Consider the following 19620-nt stretch of genomic DNA (forward strand, 5'->3'; position numbering starts at 1 on the left):
CAAACATTTATTCACACAGTACCTCAGCAATGTAAACGATTCTACATTCCAGCAAAAACGTTTAACATGAGAATAGTTATTAAAAGGATTAGTGACCTTAACACAGTAGTTCCGGTGAAATACCATCCCCAGAATACTGAAGTGTATACATACATGTCATTTTAACGGTATGGCAGGCTTTTCTCATCAATTCCATTCAGAAAATAAAAACTGCCACATACCTCAATGCAGATTCATCTGCCCGCTGTCCCCTGATCTGAAGCCTTTACCTCCCTCAGATGGTCGAGAACAGCAATATGATCTTAACGACTCCGGTTAAAATCATAGTAAAAAATCTCTGTCAGATTCTTCCTCAAACTCTGCCAGAGAAGTAATAACACGCTCCGGTGCTATTTTAAAATAACAAACTTTTGATTGAAGTCATAAAAACTAAGTATAATCACCATAGTCCTCTCACACATCCTATCTAGTCGTTGGGTGCAAGAGAATGACTGGGACTGACGTAGAGGGGAGGAGCTATATGCAGCTCTGCTGGGTGAATCCTCTTGCATTTCCTGTTGGGGAGGAGTTATATCCCAGAAGTAATGATGACCCGTGGACTGATCACACATAACAGAAGAAAAGAAGTTTGTCTAAATTCCTTTGTGGCCTGAAGATAAGACTTCAAGGCACAAACCACATCCAGAATTACGTTGAAAACGTTCCTTCGACAAAGAAAAAGTAGGACATAGGAAAGGAACCACAATCTCCTGATTGATGTTGCAAATTGACACAACCTTAAAAAGAAAACCTAACTTGGGTCGTAGAACAGTCTTATCAGCATGGAAAGCCAGATAAGGAGGGACGCATTGCAAGGCAGTAATTACAGATATTCTGCACGCAGAAGCAATAACCCATAGAAAAGGAACCTTCCAAGACAATTTTATGTCTACTTCATGCAATGGCTCCAGCGGAGCCCGTGCAAAACCTAAAGAACAAGATTTAAACTCCAAGGAGGAGCAATAGATCTAAACACAGGTCTGATCCTAGCAGAGCCTTTACAAGTGACTGCACATCAGGAAGCTCAGCAAACCTCTTGTGCAGTAACAGACAGGGCCGAAATCTGCAGAAAAGCCCTTCTCCAGTTTATCCTGGAGAACAGAATAAGTAGGTCCTCCACACCTTATGATAGATGCGACTAGCAACCAGCTACAAGCTTGAATGAGAGTAAAAATAACGCTCAAAAATTTCAAGAAACTCCAGCCACCAATTTCTTTTAAAAGACCTTTATTCTTTTGTCATGGGTCCCATTGATATACGTTTCAAGCCAGCATTAGGCTCTTAGTCATGTACACGACTAAGAGCCTAATGCTGGCTTGAAACGTTGTATATCAATGGGACCCATGACAAAAGAATAAAGGTCTTTTAAAAGAAATTGGTGGCTGGAATTCCTTGAAATTTTGGACTTTGTTGAGACTTGGCAAGTCTGTTACTCCGTGCCCCACTGGAAGAGGTAAATTGGTGTGCTGTTTTCCATTTTTTTTTTATTCTACAGTAAAAATAACGCTCCCAGAAAACCATCTCTTAGCTAGGACTAAGCGTTCAATCTCCACGCAGTCAGCCTCAGAGATCTAGACATAGATGAAGAGACCTTGGTCAGCAGAAGATAACTTCCACGGAGGAGATAAAGACATCCCCACTAGTCCGTGAACCATATCCTTCGCAGAACAATCAGTATCACTGACGCCTGCTTGATTCGAGCCACTACACTAGGAAGTAGTGGTAAGGGCCGTAAAAGATAAATTAGATTGAACCTCCAAGGGCCCGTTAATACATCTGTTAGCTCCGCCTGAGGATCCCTGTACCACGACCCATATCTGGTAACTCGGTAATAAGACGTCATGAGATCTTCCTCTTGCAAATTTCGCAAACACTCGGGATGGAGAGACAAATCCCCCGAATAAAGTATTGTCTGCTGAGAAAATCGGCTTCCAAGTTGTCCACACCCAGAATATGGATCTCTGACAGCGAACAAATGTGGGTCTCAGTCCACTTCATAATCCGAGATACTTCCCTCATAGCTAGGTAGCTACTCGTTCCCCCCCTGGTGGTTGATGTAAGCCACCGAGAATATATTGTCTGATTGGAAACTGGGGCGAACCCAGCAGAGGCCGAGCCTTCAGAGCATTGCATATTGCCCGAAGATCCCAAATGCGATCAGGAAGGAGCTTTTCCTTCTGAGTCTATAGGCCCTGTGCCTTCCTGGCACCCCAAACAGCTAACCATCCTGACAGACTCGCAACTGTAGTCACACTCACCCAGGATAGTCTTGAGACGGACATCCCTTGAACAAGGGATCCAAACAAAAACACCAAGAGAGCGATTCTCTCGGCCGGTTGTCCAGAGAAATCTGTAGAGACAGATCGGAATGATCGCCGTTCCACTGCTTCAGCATGCGAAGTTATAAATGCGAGGTGAAACTTGGCAAAGGAAATTATGTCCATGCTGGACACCATGAGGCCAATGACCTCCATACATTGAGCCACAGATGGCCCTAAGGAGGTCTGGAGGACAAGACATGTCGAGCAACGTCTCCGGTCTGCTAGAAATGTTCTCCTGTCCATGGAGACTATTATAGTACCTGAGAATTCTAACCTGGTACTTGAAACAAGAGAACTCTTTCTATAATGTCTTCTTCGATCCCATGGATGGAAGATAAGAGGAAAGATTGCGAATGGTCCACTCTCCGAAAAACTTCTTGGAGAATTCTGGGTTAGCGGGGAATCAAACCTCTTTTCTGGTCAGGAAGACAGGAGAGATAGGAGGAACTGCCCTTGGGTGGCTGAGACTTGAAACCTATCTTGTAACCCTGAGCTGTGACCTCCAGGACCCATGGATCCTGCACGTCCCTCAACCAAGCGACTGAAATGAGTGACACTCCACTCTGCCCTCTACACGATCCAGAAGATGACCGGGGACAGCCCGTTTATGCCGACTTAGACTCAGCATGCTTCTTTCTCTGCTTGGATTTGTTCCAGGACTGAGCCGGCTTCCAAAAACTCTTGTTTTGCTCAGGTTTAGCGGAGGACTGCTGACAGGCATTATCAAAACGAAAATTGTCCCTTAGACTCGTTCATATTCTCTTGCTGTAGAAGGGCCCCTTGCCCCTTGTGACCATGGAGATAATTGAGTCCAGGCCTGGACCAAACAAAATCATTCCCTTAAAGGTGGAGAGAAAGAAGTCTAGACTTAGAAGTCATATCCGCAGACCATGACTTCAGCCAGAGCCCGACGGGCCTGAACAAAAACAAAATAATTAAAGTCTTAGCATTTAGGCAAATAATCTGCCTAATAGCATCACAGATAAAAGAATTAGCAACCCTCAAGGCAGTAAATCTTTCCTGAGTAACATCGAGGCAACCCCCGATAAACCCTATAAAGGAGTCACACCAGAAGGTAGTTTCTCCAGGAACCGCAGCAACGACCGTCTCCGGAGTAAACAAATATCCCGTATGTTGAAACAACTTTCTTAACAGAGTTTCCATCCTTTATCCATGGGCTCTTAAAACGAAGAGTTATCCTCAAACGGTATAGTATAACGTTAGCAAGGGTGAAGATAGCGCCATCCCTTTTAGGGACGGAACCTCACAACTCCATTGAGAGTCCAGGACCGGAAACGATTTGTTAAAAGGAGAAGTCCCATTATTAATAATGTTCGCCATCTAACAGGAGCAGAGAAGGATAAGGTACCACCTTGTCCTCAAACTCTATCCAATTTAGGAATCAAAGGTTCCTCAAGCACTTTGGCCCCTGGAACCACTGAAATCGCCAAAAAACTTCCTTTAGAAGAAAAGTTCCTAAAACTAAAGTCTGGTTCCTCCGCAGCCGGAGGTTTAGAGGCAGCAGACTCCGACCCAGAATGTTCATACTCTGAAGTCTCAGAAAGAACTTCATTCTCTCATAACCCTATCAGTTAAATCCAATAAAATATCTGATGTACTCTGGGAAGGAGTGCAATATGTAACCTTTCACTTGCGCTTAGCAGGGCGAGGTAAAGCATTAAAGGCTGCAGACACTGCCGTCTGAGCTGCGCAGTAACGTCTGGTGAAAAAATGGCCCCCTCCAGATGGAGGATCAGCAATGCAACGGGAAACTGCATGTGTAGAGAGATAAGCATGTACGGTACGCACCTCACTGGACAACAGCTCCTCAGAGGAGGACGGCACAGTGGTATCAAACATGTTTGAAATTATCACATTATCAAGACATATTTAACATAATTGAGGGGACGTACTAAGGCCTCCTCACAATATAAACAGGAATTTCTCTTTAGGAATAGAGGGAGTGCCCTCTAAGTAACAGTATCCTCCATCGCTAGTGCAATAACTGGAGAATTATAGAAATAAAATAATATTTTATTCAAAAAACCTGCACCTTTATATCCCAATGGCTGGTTGGTCAGCCTATTATTGGAGATGGGTTTAAATGCTTACTGTGTGTAGTTTGTATTCAGCTTGACAAAGGGGCAGGTGCCTTGAAATGATGCTCGTCAAACCTTTTTAACTTTTGGAACAGAGTGTGGCAGCTTTCCTAACTAGGATCATTTTAATCTTAAAATTATTTTATAAAACATGCTTAACAATTCACGTATCTAAAATAGATCAAATTCATAAGTTAATAAAAGTGCAAGCCTTATAAATCCATTTGCCACTAAGCAGAGCTAAACTAAAAAATTCAGTAAAAAAAGATGTATAAGCAAAGAAATATAACAACACATTCAGCATAAAATGGTACAATAATTTAACAGACACAAAACACTATATTAAATGAATATATATGTTTTCAGAGTGTAAGTTTTCCAAAATTATTTTAAAATATATATAAGAAAAAACACAATTTATGTAAGAACTTACCTGATAAATTAATTTCTTTCATATTGGCAAGAGTCCATGAGCTAGTGACATATGGGATATACAATCCTACCAGGAGGGGCAAAGTTTCCCAAACCTCAAAATGCCTATAAATACACCCCTCACCACACCCACAATTCAGTTTAACGAATAGCCAAGCAGTGGGGTGATAAAGAAAGGAGTAGAAAGCATCAACAAAAGAAATTTGGAAATAATTGTGCCTTATACAAAAAATCATAACCACCATAAAAAAGTGTGGGCCTTATGGACTCTTGCCAATATGAAAGAAATTAATTTATCAGGTAAGTTCTTACATAAATTATGTTCTCTTTCATGTAATTGGCAAGAGTCCATGAGCTAGTGACGTATGGGATAGCAATACCCAAGATGTGGATCTCCATTCAAGAGTCACTAGAGAGGGAATAAAATAAAAACAGCCATTTTCCGCTGAAAAAAATTAATCCACAACCCAAAAAAAGAACTATTTTCAAAATTGAAAGAAAAAAACAAATCAAAAGCAGAAGAATCAAACTGAAACAGCTGTCTGAAGAACTTTTCTACCAAAAACTGCTTCCGAAGAAGCAAATACATCAAAACGGTAGAATTTAGTAAATGTATGCAAAGAAGACCAAGTTGCTGCTTTGCAAATCTGATCAACTAAAGCTTCATTCTTAAAAGCCCACGAAGTGGAGACTGATCTAGTAGAATGAGCTGTAATTCTCTGAGGCGGGGCCTGACCTGACTCCAAATAAGCTTGATGAATCAAAAGTTTCAACCAAGAAGCCAAGGAAATAGCAGAAGCCTTCTGACCTTTCTTAGGACCAGAAAATAAAACAATTAGACTGGAAGTCATCCTGAAATCTTTAGTAGCTTCCACATAATATTTCAAAGCTCTGACCACATCCAAAGAATGCAAGGATCTTTCCAAAGAATTCTTAGGATTAGGACATAAGGAAGGGACAACAATTTCTCTATTAATGTTGTTAGAATTCACAACCTTAGGTAAAAATTGAAAAGAAGTCCGCAAAACTGCCTTATCCTGATGAAAAATCAGAAAAGGAGACTCACAAGAAAGAGCAGATCGCTCAGAAACTCTTCTAGCAGAAGAGATGCCCAAAAGGAACAACACTTTCCAAGAAAGTAGTTTAATGTCCAAAGAATGTATAGGTTCAAATGGAGGAGCCTGTAAGGCCTTCAAAACCAAATTAAGACTCCAAGGAGGAGAAATTGATTTAATGACAGGCTTAATACGAACTAAAGCCTGTACAAAACAATGTATATCAGGAAGTATAGCAATCTTTCTTGTGAAATAAAACAGAAAGAGCGGAGATTTGTCCTTTCAAGGAACTTGCAGACAAACCTTTATCCAAACCATCCTGAAGAAACTGTAAAATTCTAGGAATTCTAAAAGAATGCCAGGAGAATTTATGAGAAGAACACCATGAAATGTAAGTCTTCCAAACTCTATAATAAATCTTTCTAGAGACAGATTTACGAACTTGAAACATAGTATTAATCACTGAGTCAGAGAAACCTCTATGACTTAGAACTAAGCGTTCAATTTCCATATGTTCAAATTTAATGATTTGAGATCCTGATGGAAAAACGGACCTTGAGATAGTAGGTCTGGCTGTAACGGAAGTGGCCAAGGCGGGCAACTTGACATCCAAACCAGATCCGCATACCAAAACCTGTGTGGCCATGCTGGAGCCACCAGCAGCACAAATGATTGTTCCATGATGATTTTGGAGATCACTCTTGGAAGGAGAACTAGAGGCGGGAAAATGTAAGCAGGATGATAACACCAAAGAAGTGTCAGCACATCCACTGCTTCCGCCTGTACATCTCTGGACCTGGACAGGTATCTGGGAAGTTTCTTGTTTAGATGAAAGGCCATGAGATATATCTCTGGAAGACCCCACATCTGAACAATCTGAGAAAATACATCTGGATGGAGAGACCACTCCCATGGATATAAAGTCTGGCGGCTGAGATAATCCGCCTCCCAATTGTCTACACCTGGGATATGTACCGCAGAGATTAGACAGGAGCTGGATTCCGCCCAAGCAAGTATCCGAGATACTTCTTTCATAGCTTGGGAACTGTGAGTCCCACCCTGATGATTGACATATGCCACTGTTGTGATATTGTCTGTCTGAAAACAAATTAATGGTTCTCTCTTTAACAGAGGCCAAAACTGAAGAGCTCTGAGAATTGAATGGAGTTCTAAAATATTTATTGGTAATCTCGCCTCTTGAGATTTCCAAACCACTTGTGCTGTCAGAGATCCCCAAACAGCTCCCCAACCTGAAAGACTCGCATCTGTTGTGATCACAGTACAGGTTGGCCGAACAAAAGAAGCCCCTTGAACTAAACGATGGTGATCTATCCACCACGTCAGAGAGTGTCGTACATTGGGATTTAAAGGGACAGTCAACCCATATTTTCAAATATGTTATTTCTATAAAGTTGCTAACGATATTTAGTTTGCACTGTAGCCTAATTCATTACTCTAAATCGTTTCTGAGCATTACTACTTACTTGTTTGATCTTTGCAGTTTAAAATGCCCGCCTGCCCCCTCCCCTATTTCGTCATCAAGATCCTAAGTTTGTTCAGTCCCCAGCTCTATGTCGGCTACTTCTCGTGAATGCACGCTCCTGGTTTTTTAACGCATGCGCATTGCGCTGCTAACACTAGGGGGAAGGAACTAAAAATACTTTCTCAAGTTCTGACACGTCTGATATTTCAGACGTACCAGTGTGCTGCCTGTCATCGTAGTTAACTGTGATGAACCTGCATTTTTAACTTGCTCCTGAAACTCATATAAACATACAATCAAAATCATAGTTACTACATAAGTATTGAAGTAACACAGTTTGCAATACTGTTTTAAAATACCATCTTATTGCTGTCACAGAAATAAGCCGTTTGCCCAGGAGGAGACGGACTTGATCATACTGCCCAGAATAATTTATAGCAACATACTTATAACAATCAAGTCCGTCTCCTCCTGGGCAAACGGCTTATTTCTGTGACAGCAATAAGATGGTATTTTAAAACAGTATTGCAAACTGTGTTACTTCAATACTTAGTAACTATGATTTTGATTGTATGTTTATATGAGTTTCAGGAGCAAGTTAAAAATGCCGGTTCATCACAGTTATTTGTATGCTGTTATACTGCACAAAAAGCCAATTATTGCCTTTTTTTCTTTCTTTGTAAATTTAAATATTTTTTGCTGAAATTTATGCATAATTATCAAGATTTTCAAAAAATGATTATCGTCATGTCCTAAAATATTTAATGTCAGACCTTTGTGTCCGTTATTTTGACTAGGAAGACTTATGTGTTTTAATTTCATCTGGGCTTAGCAAACATTCTAGACACTGAAGAAACTCCGGTTTCTAGACTGGATGACAATACTTTTTCCTCCTCTGTTCTGTTTGTTTCATCTTCAAAGAAAATAATTCCAGAGGACATTGTGTCTGGTACAGTATTGAAGTAACACAGTTTGAAAAATACTGTTTTAAAAAAGCCTGTCCCATAATTCAGCTTTTTTATTGTTCTGCAAGTTGAAGCAACATTCCATAGCTATAAAAACATGCGCCCACAACTGCTTGTTTAGTAAAGGATGTATGTATGATAATGTTACAAAGCACCGTGTGTTTGTGTCATAGCAGCTCTCTCTAAGGTATGCACAAGTCTAGAATTTGTATGCAAAGATGATTGACACATACACAACAATTCTAGACATCTACACTGCGAGGAAATTGTTACGTAAATCAGACTGAGCCAGGACTAATTGTTGTTGAAATAAAACTTGGGAAGATAGATTTTAACGAATATACCCATCCTTTTGTAGTGTCTCGCTAATTAGGTTCTGTTCATAAATGGATGTAGCACTTTACATTGGTATCTCTAACTGAACAAACTACAGAGTTTATTCTATAAAAATGGACATAAGGGTCTATTGCCTATTGATAATAACTGCAGCCAACGACGGCTGAATACAGTGACTAATTAATAAGCTATCTGACTGTTACTAAAAGCTGTGAGCCACAGACCACAACACGTTACTTGTCATATCGGTATAGTGCTGGAGAAACTGACTGGAAAGGATTTGCTACCATTTCTTCCATGAAACAAAGTCTGAGATTGTTACATTTTAAAGTGATGAGTTTAAATAAATGTAGCTCCTTATGATTTTTTGGGGGGGTGGATTTTCATAATATAATATTTTGCCCTGATTAAACAGTAGGAAAAAAAAGTTTCATTCAAATGTAAAATAAACTTCAAAAGATTTTTGTAACTGGTTCAAGGAGCTGGGTTAATTAATTCCTAAATTAATACAAATAAAGCTTTATTAGTCACAAAACACCAGCATTTAAATAATGATATTATATTTCTGGAGCCATTATTCAGTTTAAAGCAACTGCAGTTGAATAATAAAGTTGCAGCTTGGCAACTACCATTGACTGACACCTTAGATTGGCTTCTGTGCTGTGGGTGGACGAGTTAGCGATCTACTTGCCAGATAAATAGGGTGAGTTTAGCAGCTTTTATTTTTAGTGATGGTAAATCCTAGCGTTTTTTATACGCTTGGATTTACAATCACACTTTGTGTCAATATATACTGTGCATATATAGAAATGTTCCTTTAAACTGAATAATGGCTCCAGAAATATAATATCATTATTTAAATGCTGGTATTTTGTGACTAATAAAGCTTTATTAGTATAAATTTAGGAATTAATTAACCCAGCTCCTTGAACCAGTTACAAAAATCTTTTGAAGTTTATTTTACATTTGAATGAAACTTTTTTTTCCTACTGTTTAATCAGGGCTAAATATTATACTATGAAAATCCACCCCCCCAAAAAAAATCATAAGGAGCTACATTTATTTAAACTCATCACTTTAAAATGTAACAATCTCAGACTTTGTTTCATGGAAGAAATGGTAGCAAATCCTTTCCAGTCAGTTTCTCCAGCACTATACCGATATGACAAGTAACGTGTTGTGGTCTGTGGCTCACAGCTTTTAGTAACAGTCAGATAGCTTATTAATTAGTCACTGTATTCAGCCGTCGTTGGCTGCAGTTATTATCAATAGGCAATAGACCCTTATGTCCATTTTTATAGAATAAACTCTGTAGTTTGTTCAGTTAGAGATACCAATGTAAAGTGCTACATCCATTTATGAACAGAACCTAATTAGCGAGACACTACAAAAGGATGGGTATATTCGTTAAAATCTATCTTCCCAAGTTTTATTTCAACAACAATTAGTCCTGGCTCAGTCTGATTTACGTAACAATTTCCTCGCAGTGTAGATGTCTAGAATTGTTGTGTATGTGTCAATCATCTTTGCATACAAATTCTAGACTTGTGCATACCTTAGAGAGAGCTGCTATGACACAAACACACGGTGCTTTGTAACATTATCATACATACATCCTTTACTAAACAAGCAGTTGTGGGCGCATGTTTTTATAGCTATGGAATGTTGCTTCAACTTGCAGAACAATAAAAAAGCTGAATTATGGGACAGGCTTTTTTAAAACAGTATTTTTCAAACTGTGTTACTTCAATACTGTCACAGAAATAAGCCGTTTGCCCAGGGGGAGACGGACTTGATCGTTATAAGTATGTTGCTATAAATTATTCTGGGCAGTACGATCAAGTCCGTCTCCTCCTGGGCAAACGGCTTATTTCTGTGACAGCAATAAGATGGTATTTTAAAACAGTATTACAAACTGTGTTACTTCAATACTTATGTAGTAACTATGATTTTGATTGTATGTTTATATGAGTTTCAGGAGCAAGTTAAAAATGCAGGTTCATCACAGTTAACTACGATGACAGGCAGCACACTGGTACGTCTGAAATATCAGACGTGTCAGAACTTGAGAAAGTATTTTTAGTTCCTTCCCCCTAGTGTTAGCAGCGCAATGCGCATGCGTTAAAAAACCAGGAGCGTGCATTCACGAGAAGTAGCCGACATAGAGCTGGGGACTGAACAAATTTAGGATCTTGATGACGAAATAGGGGAGGGGGCAGGCGGGCATTTTAAACTGCAAAGATCAAACAAGTAAGTAGTAATGCTCAGAAACGATTTAGAGTAATGAATTAGGCTACAATGCAAACTAAATATCGTTAGCAACGCTATAGAAATAACATATTTGAAAATTTGGGTTGACTGTCCCTTTAAGGATATTAATTGTGATATCTTTGTATAATCCCTGCACCATTGGTTCAGCATACAAAGCTGTAGAGGTCTCATGTGAAAACGAGCAAAGGGGATCGCGTCCGATGCTGCAGTCATGAGACCTAAAACTTCCATGCACATAGCCCCTGAAGGGAATGACTGAGACTGAAGGTGCCGACAAGCTGCAACCAATTTTAAACGTCTCTTGTCTGTTAGAGACAGAGTCATGGACACTGAATATATCTGGAAGCCTAAAAAGGTGACCCTTGTCTGAGGAATCAAGAAACTTTTTGGTAAATTGATCCTCCAACCATGTTTCTGAAGAAACAACACTAGTTGATTTGTGTGAGATTCTGCAGTACGTAAAGACTGAGCTAGTACCAAGATATCGTCCAAATAAGGAAACACCGCAATACCCTGTTCTCTTATTACAGAGAGTAGGGCACTCAGAACCTTTGAAAAGATTCTTGGAGCTGTTGCTAGGCCAAACGGAAGAGCAACAAATTGGTAATGCTTGTTTAGAAAAGAGAATCTCAGAAACTGAAAATGTTCTGGATGAATCGGAATATGAAGGTATGAAGGTATGCATCCTGCAAGTCTATTGTGGACATATAATGTCCTCGCTGAACAAAAGGCAGAATAGTCCTTATAGTCACCATCTTTAAAGTTGGTACTCTTACATAACGATTCAAAATTTTCAGATCCAGAACTGGTATGAATAAATTTTCCTTTTTTGGGACAATGAATAGATATGAATAAAACCCCAAACCTTGTTCCTGAAGAGGAACTGGCATGATTACCCCTGAAGACTCCAGGTCTGAAACACACTTCAGGAAAGCCTGAGCTTTTACTGGATTTGCTGGGATACGTGAGAGAATAAAATCTTCTCACAGGAGGTCTTACTCTGAACCCTATTCGATACCCTTGAGAGACAATGCTCTGAATCCATTGATTTTGGACAGATCTTATCCAAATATCCTTGAAAAACCTTAATCTGCTCCCTACCAACTGAGCTGGAATGAGGGCCGCACCTTCATGCGGACTTAGGGGCTGACTGGTTTTCTAAATGGCTTGGATTTATTCCAATTTGAGGAAGGCTTCCAATTGGAAGCAGATTCCTTGGGGGAGAATTGAGTTTTTGTTCCTTATTCTGACGAAAAGAACGAAAACAGTTAGAAGCCTTAGATTTACCCTTAGGTTTTTTATCCTGAGGCAGAAAAACTTCCTTACCCCCAGTGATGGTTGAAATAATAGAATCCAACTGAGAACCAAATAAATTATTACCTTGGAAAGAAAGAGATAGCAATCTAGATTTAGATGTCATATCAGCATTCCAAGATTTAAGCCACAAAGCTCTTCTAGCTAATATAGCTAAAGACATGGATCTAACATAAATTTTGATAATATCAAAAATAGCATCACAAATAAAATGATTAGCATATTGCAGTAAGCGAACAATGCTAGATAAGTAAGAATCCAATTCCTGTTGCGCTAAATTTTCCAACCAGAAAGTTGATGCAGCCGCATCATCAGCCAAAGAAATTGCAGGTCTGAGAAGATGACCTGAATATAAATAGGCCTTCCTTAGATAAGATTCAAGCTTCCTATCTAAAGGATCCTTAAAGGAAGTGCTATCTTCCATAGGAATAGTGGTACGTTTAGCAAGAGTAGAAATAGCCCCATCCACTTTGGGGATTTTTTCCCAAAACTCTATAGATTTTGCTGGTAAAGGATACAATTTTTTAAACCTTGAAGAAGGAATAAAAGAAGTACCTGGCTTATTCCATTCCTTAGAAATCATACCAGAAATAGCCTCAGGAATAGGAAAAACACCTGGAGAAACCACAGGAGGTTTAAAAACAGCATTTAAACGTTTATTAGACTGAACGTCAAGAGGACTGGTTACCTCAATATCCAAAGTAATTAACACTTCTTTTAATAAAGAACGCATATACTCTATTTTAAATAAATAAGTAGATTTGTCAGTGTCAATGTCTGAGGAAGGATCTTCTGTATCAGATAGATCCTCATCAGAAGAGGATAAATTATTATGCTGTTGGTCATTTGAAATTTCATCATCTAAATGAGAAGTTTTAAAAGACCTTTTACGTTTATTAGAAGGTGGAAATGCAGACAAAGCCTTCTAGATAGAATCAGAAACAAACTCATTAAAATTTACAGGTATAACATGCACATTAGAAGTTGAAGGAACTGCAACAGGCAATGTACTATTACTGATGGATACACTATCTGCATGTAAAAGTTTATCATGACAACTATTACAAATGACATTCGGCGAAATAATTTCTACAATTTTACAGCAAATACACTTAGCTTTGGTAGAACCGATGTCAGGCAGCAATGTTCCAGCAGAAACTTCTGAGGCAGGGTCAGATTAAGACGTCTTGCAAAATGTAAGCGAAAAAACAACATATAAAGCAAAATTATCTATTTCCTTATATGACAGTTTCAGGAATGGGAAAAACAGAATTTATGCTTACCTGATAAATTACTTTCTCCAACGGTGTGTCCGGTCCACGGCGTCATCCATTACTTGTGGGAAATGTTCTCCCCCACAGGGAAAGGCAAGGAGAGCACACAGCAAGAGCTGTCCATATAGCTCCCCCTCTGGCTCCGCCCCCCAGTCATTCGACCGACGGTTAGGAGAAAAAGGAGAAACTATAGGGTGCCGTGGTGACTGTAGTGTATAAAGAAAAAAAATTTCAACCTGATTAAAAAAAAAAAACAGGGCGGGTCGTGGACCGGACACACCGTTAGAGAAAGTAATTTATCAGGTAAGCATAAATTTCTGTTTTCTCCAACATTGGTGTGTCCGGTCCACGGCGTCATCCATTACTTGTGGGAACCAATACCAAAACTTTAGGACACGGATGAAGGGAGGGAGCAAATCAGGTTACCTAATCAGAAGGCACCACGGCTTGCAAAACCTTTCTCCCAAAAACAGCCTCCGAAGAAGCAAAAATATCAAATTTGTAGAATTTGGCAAAAGTGTGCAGAGAAGACCAAGTCGCTGCCTTACATATCTGGTCAACAGAAGCCTCATTCTTATAGGCCCATGTGGAAGCCACAGACCTAGTTGAGTGAGCTGTGATACGGTCAGGAGTCTGCCGTCCGGCAGTCTCATAAGCCAAGCGGATAATGCTTTTCAGCCAGAAAGAGAGAGAGGTAGCAGTAGCTTTGTGACCTCTCCTCTTACCAGAGTAAACGACAAACAAGGATGAGGTTTGTCTAAAATCTTTTGTTGCTTCTAAATAGAACTTTAAAGCACGAACAACATCTAAATTGTGTAATAAACGTTCCTTCTTTGAAACTGGATTCGGACACAAAGAAGGAACAACTATTTCCTGGTTGATGTTCTCGTTGGAAACAACTTTTGGAAGAAAACCAGGCTTAGTACACAAAACAACCTTATCTGAATGGAAAACCAGATAGGGTGGATCAGACTGCAAAGCAGATAATTCACAAACTCTTCTAGCAGAAGAAATAGCAACCAAAAACAGAACTTTCCAAGATAGTAACTTAATATCTATGGAATGTAAAGGTTCAAATGGAACCCCTTGAAGAACTGAAAGAACTAAATTTAGACTCCAAGGAGGAGTCATGGGTCTGTAAACAGGCTTGATTCTAACCAAAGCCTGAACAAAAGCTTGTACATCTGGCAAAGCTGCCAGTCGTTTGTGCAACAAGACTAATAATGCAGAAATCTGTCCTTTTAGAGAACTAGCTGACAATCCTTTATCCAAACCTTCTTGGAGAAAGGAGAGAATCTTAGGAATTTTAATCTTACTCCAGGAGAATCCTTTGGATTCACACCAACAGATATATTTTTTCCATATTTTATGGTAAATCCTTCTAGTCACAGGTTTTCTGGCTTGGACCAGAGTATCAATCACAGAATTTGAAAACCCACGCTTGGATAAAATCAAGCATTCAATTTCCAAGCAGTCAGCTGCAGAGAAACTAGATTGGGATGCTCGAATGAACCTTGTACTAGAAGGTCCTGTCTCAAAGGTAGCTTCCATGGTGGAGCCGATGACATATTCACCAGGTCTGCATACCAAGTCCTGCGTGGCCACGCAGGAGCTATCAGAATCACCGAGGCCTTCTCCTGTTTGATCCTGGCTATGAGCCTGGGGAGGAGAGGAAACGGTGGAAACACATATGCTAGGTTGAACGACCAAGGCGCCACTAATGCATCCACTAGAGTCGCCTTGGGATCCCTGGATCTGGACCCGTAGCAAGGAATCTTGAAGTTCTGACGGGACGCCATTAGATCCATGTCTGGAATGCCCCATAATTGGGTTAACTGAGCAAAGACCTCCGGATGGAGTTCCCACTCCCCCGGATGGAAAGTCTGACGACTCAAATAGTCCGCCCCCCAGTTGTCTACTCCTGGGATGCGAATAGCAGATGGATGGCAGGAGTGATTCTCTGCCCATTGGATTATCTTGGTTACTTCCTTCATCGCTAGGGAACTCTTTGTTCCCTCCTGATGATTGATGTACGCAACAGTCGTTATGTTGTCCGACTGAAATCTTATGAACCTGGCTTCCGCTAGCTGAGGCCAAGCCAGGAGCGAATTGAATATAGCTCTTAGTTACAAAATGTTTATCGGGAGAAGCAACTCTTCCCGCGACCATAGGCCCTGAGCTTTCAGAGAGTCCCAGACCGCGCCCCACCCCAAGAGGCTGGCGTCGGTCGTGACGATGACCCACTCCGGTCTGCGGAAACTCATTCCCTGAGACAGGTGATCCTAGGTCAACCACCAGAGAAGTGAGTCCCTGGTTACCTGGTCTACTTGAATTTGGGGAGACAAGTCTGTATAGTCCCCATTCCACTGATTGAGCATGCACAGCTGTAATGGTCTTAGATGAATTCGAGCAAAAGGAACCACATCCATTGCTGCGACCATTAGTCCTATTACTTCCATGCATTGAGCTATGGAGGGTTGAGGAATAGAGTGAAGAACTCGACAAGCTTTTAGAAGCTTTGTCTTTCTGACGTCTGTGAGAAAGATCTTCATTTCCACAGAATCTATTATTGTTCCCAGAAAAGGAACCCTTGTGGACGGTGACAGTGAACTTTGTTCTATGTTCACTTTCCACCCGTGAGATCTGAGAAAAGCCAACACAATGTCTGTATGAGCCCTCGCTTTGGAAAGAGACGACGCTTGGATTAGGATGTCGTCTAGATAAGGTGCTACAGCGATGCCCCTCGGTCTTAGGACCGATAGAAGGGACCCTAGCACCTTTGTGAAAATTCTGGGAGCGGTGGCTAAACCGAATGGAAGAGCCACAAACTGGTAATGTTTGTCCAGAAAGGCGAACCTCAGGAGCTGATGATGAGATTTGTGGATTGGGATATGCAGATACGCATCCTTCAGATCCACAGTAGTCAAAAATTGACCCTGCTGGATTGTTGGTAAGATTGTCCGAATGGTTTCCATCTTGAAGGATGGAACTTGTTTAATATCTTTAAATCCAGAATTGGCCTGAAAGTTCCCTCTTTTTTGGGAACCACAAACAGGTTTGAGTAAAACCCTAGACCTTGTTCCCCGGAGGGGACTGGGTTTATCACTCCCATCTTTGATAGGTCTCTTACACAATGTAAGAATGCCTGTTTCTTTATCTGGTCTGAAGATAAGCGAGACAGATGGAACCTTCCCTTTGGAGGAAGTCCCTTGAATTCTAACAGGTATCCCTTGGAAACTCTCTCTAGTGCCCAGGGATCCAGAACATCTCTTGCCCAAGCCTGAGCAAAGAGAGATAGTCTGCCCCCTACCAGATCCGGTCCCGGATCGGGGGCTACCCCTTCATGCTGTCTTGGTAGCAGCAGCAGGTTTCTTGGTTTGTTTACCCTTGTTCCAGCCTTGCATGGACTTCCAAGCTGGTTTGGGCTGGGCCGCGTTACCTTCTTGTCTAGCGGCAGTGGAGTTATTAGCCGGTCCGTTCCTGAAATTGCGAAAGGAACGAAAATTAGACTTGTTCTTAGCCTTAAAAGGCCTATCCTGTGGGAGGGCATGGCCCTTACCCCCAGTGATGTCTGAAATAATTTCCTTCAATTCCGGCCCAAAAAGGGTCTTACCCTTGAAAGGAATATTCAGTAACTTAGTCTTGGACGACACGTCTGCCGACCAGGATTTTAGCCAAAGCGCCCTCCGCGCTACTATAGCAAAACCTGAGTTTTTCGCCGCCAATTTCGTTATTTGAAAGGCGGCATCCAATATAAAGGAATTAGCTAACTTTAATGCGTGAATTCTGTCCATGACTTCTTCATAGGAAGTATCTTTCTGGAGCGACCTTTCTAGTTCTTCGAACCAAAAGGACGCCGCTGAAGTGACAGTAATAACACACGTAGCTGGTTGAAGGATGAACCCTTGCTGAACAAAAATCTTTTTAAGCAATCCTTCCAATTTTTTATCCATAGGATCTTTGAAAGCGCAGCTGTCCTCTATAGGAATAGTTGTGCGCTTCACTAGTGTTGAAACAGCTCCCTCAACCTTCGGGACCGTTTGCCATGCGTCCCCCTTCTAGGGTCTACTATGGGAAACATTTTCTTAAATATAGGAGGTGGGGCAAAGGGTACACCTGGCTTCTCCCACTCCTTTTCCACTATGTTCGCTACCCTCTTAGGTATTGGAAAAGCGTCGTCGTGCACTGGGACCTCTAAAAATTTGTCCAATTTGCACAACTTCTCTGGTACTACCATGGAATCACAGTCATCCAGAGTAGCTAATACCTCCTTAAGCAAAGCGCGGAGATGTTCTAGCTTAAACTTAAATGCCACTAGATCAGGTTCTGCCTGTTGAGAAATTTTTCCTGAGTCTGAAATTTCACCCTCAGACAGCCCTTCCCTCACAGTCAATTCCGATTGATGTGAGGGTAAAATAGATAAGGCATCGTCAGCGTCTGATTGTTCATCCTTTTTATCTGTATTTAAAACTGAACAATCACGCTTTCTCTGAAAAACTGGCAGTTTGGATAAAAGATTTGCTATAGAATTATCCACTACTGCTGATAATTGTTGCATAGAAATAAGCACTGGCGCGCTAGGTGTCGCCTGTGAGGGCAAAGCTGGTGTAGACACAGAAGGAGAGGATGTAGAGCTATCCCCACTACCTTCATTAGATAAATCATCTTGGGCAACATTATGAAAAATAACAGAGCTGTCCTGATTTTGTTTGGACGCTATGGCGCAATTATCACAAACACTCGAAGGGGGAACCACATTTGTCTCTATACACACAGAACATAGGTTATCTGATGGAACAGACATGTTAAACAGATTTAGGCAGGCAAACAATGCAATAAAAACGATTTTAAACAAAAACGTTACTGTCTCTCTAAATAATAAAATGACACATTTATTTCTGAATGTTCAAAAAACTATGAAGGCAATATCCGATTTTTCTGAAATTTGGACCCCAGTGTCTTAATGCTTAGAAAGTATTGCACAGCAAATATGGAGACTCTAGCTCTTAAAACAAGCAAACCGGAGCTAATTGTTGGATGTAACCGTTTTTATACACCACAATCCCTGCTTACAGCATTGCTGCAGCTTTTTACCTTCCTTAGGGGCCACCATTCACAGAAAAAAGCCTTTTGGAGTCACTTTCTGAACCACAGGACCCTCTCACATGAATCTGCATGCACTGCCTTGAAATTCAACTGCACAGCTGAAGTGCCAAAATGAGGCTTCCTCCCTCGGCACACTAGAGTGAAGGGGCCTTCCTGACTAGATTTAGGTGTCTAAAACAAGCCAGATCAATAAAAAACGTTCCCAAGTGTATGTGAGCTTATAAAATATTTCAAATGGTATAATATTGTAATAAAAACCAATCGATTTAGCCCCTAACAGTGTCTACCAGCATAAAAAACAAAAAGGGGAAGCCTGTTATCTTTTTTGCTGAGGTGAAAGAAAAATGGCTTACCGTTTCCCCTGAGGGGAAAAATGACTGTCATCTAGCATTAGCCTGTGTTGTTAGAAGGAGACTAGTCATACCTGAAGCAGATGAGTCTGCAAACTGTTACCCCCAACTGAAGTTCTCTTGTTTCAACAGTCCTGCGTGGTAACAGTAATGGATTTTAGTTACTTGTGCTAAAATCATAGCCCTCTTAAACAGAAATCTTCATCACTTTTCTGTTATAGAGTAAATAGTACAAGCCAGCACTATTTTAAAATAACAAACTCTTGATAGAAGAATAAAAAACTACAACTAACACCACAAACTCCTCGCCATCCCCGTGGTAGATGCTACTTGTTCAGAGCGGCAAGGAGAATGACTGGGGGGCGGAGCCATAGGGGGAGCTATATGGACAGCTCTTGCTGTGTGCTCTCCTTGCCTTTTCCTGTGGGGGAGAACATTTCCCACAAGTAATGGATGACGCCGTGGACCGGACACACCAATGTTGGAGAAAATGCAAATAGCATAGCCCTCTGATAGAGAAAAGGCAATAGGCAAACATCAATGGGGTATATAAATAATGAAAAAGTTTGGCGCCA

At 40.8% G+C, this 19620-nt stretch overlaps 1 protein-coding gene across 1 annotated transcript in view; it reads right to left on the reverse strand.

Moving 5' to 3' along the window:
• ZDHHC17 (zinc finger DHHC-type palmitoyltransferase 17) overlaps positions 1–19620 on the reverse strand; it is a 306091-nt gene that overhangs the window by 165860 nt on the left and 120611 nt on the right. The gene's annotated exons all lie outside the window — the stretch shown is intronic.

This window comes from Bombina bombina, chromosome 6 (assembly GCF_027579735.1).
Source record: "Bombina bombina isolate aBomBom1 chromosome 6, aBomBom1.pri, whole genome shotgun sequence".
In the NCBI taxonomy this organism is placed as follows: Eukaryota; Metazoa; Chordata; class Amphibia; order Anura; family Bombinatoridae; genus Bombina; species Bombina bombina.